This window comes from Bidens hawaiensis, unplaced genomic scaffold (genome assembly GCF_021521415.1).
Source record: "Bidens hawaiensis isolate Kalapana, Puna unplaced genomic scaffold, B.hawaiensis_p1.1 tig00041327_1, whole genome shotgun sequence".
Lineage (NCBI taxonomy): Eukaryota > Viridiplantae > Streptophyta > Magnoliopsida > Asterales > Asteraceae > Bidens > Bidens hawaiensis.
The window spans coordinates 67,438-69,559 of record NW_027497324.1 but is presented as its reverse complement, the minus strand read 5'-3'; positions in this window follow the sequence as shown (position 1 = coordinate 69,559).

The following is a 2,122-nucleotide window of genomic DNA, read 5'->3' as shown; positions in this document are numbered from 1 at the left end:
TTATTAAACTACCTAGTTCGTGATAAACCTTTGTTTGGTTGGATTTTGATTGGGATTATGTTCGTTATGGATTTTATGTTTTAAGTAAATTGTTGAGTTTGATTTAATTGATGCATATGATTACTTGGTTTTATTTGCTTAGGTTTATTGTTTCACATTACCCTTGTTGATTGTTTCAAGGGGTATGGTTTTGTTAGGTCATTTACTATGTGTTCTTGACTAGTTTGTGATTGATATGAATTAAAATCATAGAAACAGTAAACTAATCAAACAAATAAAAGTGAGCTGCTAGCCTAGAAAGCTGTAAGGTGATAGGTTATTGGTAGATCAGGATTGCTAGATTTAATTATTCGTAAGGAGTCCGTCTAGGTTTGACTGTCAGCTTAGTCTATTAAGTCAATTGAGTTTTCTTAGCTATCTTTGATTTCCACACTGTAAGGTAGGATTTCGCTATAAAGATACTTAAATATAAACAATTAAATAACCGTAAGGAAGTTAAATACATAAAACTGATGTGTCTTAAAACTTGTTAGAAACTCGTATGCGTCTTCTTGAAGGTTTAAGGGTCCTGTTCGGGTTTTATTTCAAGGGTTTATTTTACAATTGCAGTTCCATAATTTGATTTTCCTAGTTAATTGATAGCCATAAGTTAGGCAATTGAAGCCTAAGTAGTTACTTTCATCATCTAAATTAATCTAAGTAATTTACTAGTTTAGTAATCTTTTAATTAGTTAGGTTTTTATTAGTTTATTATTAGAGTTTATTAATTAATCTAAATAATTTAATTCTAGACTTTTAAACTTAACTAATTAGGGTTTAAGTAATTATTAGAGTTTATTATTATTTAATTAATTAGTTTTAAGTTTTTGTTTAATATTAATTAGTTTAAAAACCCCCCCTTTAATAATAATATTTTAAATGGTTGTGTCAGTAAATCGAGTCTAATTTGCTAGTTACGTAATTTAAAGAGTCTCGTGGGTTCGATATCCGGACTTACTTAGTTGTACAGGAGTCGATCGGTACACTTGCCGGTTAGTAGTTTTAGTTAAGTTTAAGAGTCTAGAACTAATTACTTAGTGTCTAGATTAGCGTGTTTTTATTTCACTACTTTTAGCACATCAAGTTTGTGGCGCCGTTGCCCGAGACTCTTGGAGATTGCTTTATTAGCTTCGATTAGACTTAATTGCTACATACATCTATTTGCTTTGTTTACTTTTTTTTAGTCATAGGAATCTAATTTAAGTTTTAGTTTATTTTCGTTTTATTTTTAGTTTTCTAGTCTACTCAGTTGGTCTTTTGCGTTTTTTTCAGGTTTATGCCAAATCTTCGTTCGCAAGGACCACCACTGAATAATCTTGGATTTTCTCCATTGAAGTCCGAGACTAGTTCATCAACAGAGAAACAACTGTCAGAAGCTAGTTCTACACCAAAGTCATCACCACATAGTTTACACCAGAAAGTCCGAGAAGTCAACCAGAAGTTCAAAATGGCCGATGATAGAACAGCTGCTACACAAGCTTTCAATGGTTTAACCAAAAACCAGTCGTGCATCATCATTCCCAAGATCAACAATCCAAACTCATGGCAGATTCCGTCATACGTCAAGAACTCTCTCGTTCAAACTAACCAAATTCATGGGCTTGATAACGAGGAGGCACCAGCACACATTAACCGGCTCTACCGTGTTCAAAAAACTTTTAATTTACAAGGTGCTACTGAAAATGTTATTTCTTAAATCTTTTCCCTTTTTCACTTCCAGGAAAGGAAGCTCTTTGTCTTGACACTCAGCCACCTTCCACTTTCACCACTTCGGAAGCATTGCGTTCAACATTCATCAAGAAATACTTCCCACCCGCTAAAGCAGCTCATCTTCGTGATCAGATTCACTCATTTCACATGGAGCCAGATGAACCATATTTTCTTGCTTGGGGGCGCTTTCTGAATCTGCTATCTCGTTGTTCACAAAATGGTCCCACACCATGGGCTCTCGTTGAGAAGTTTTACAATGGGTTGAACTACGAAACCCAAGCTTGTTTCTACACGGCTGCGGGAGGAAATCTTATGGATAAAAAGAATGTAACGAGATGTTTGAAAGTTTTGCTCAATCGGAATATGATGTATA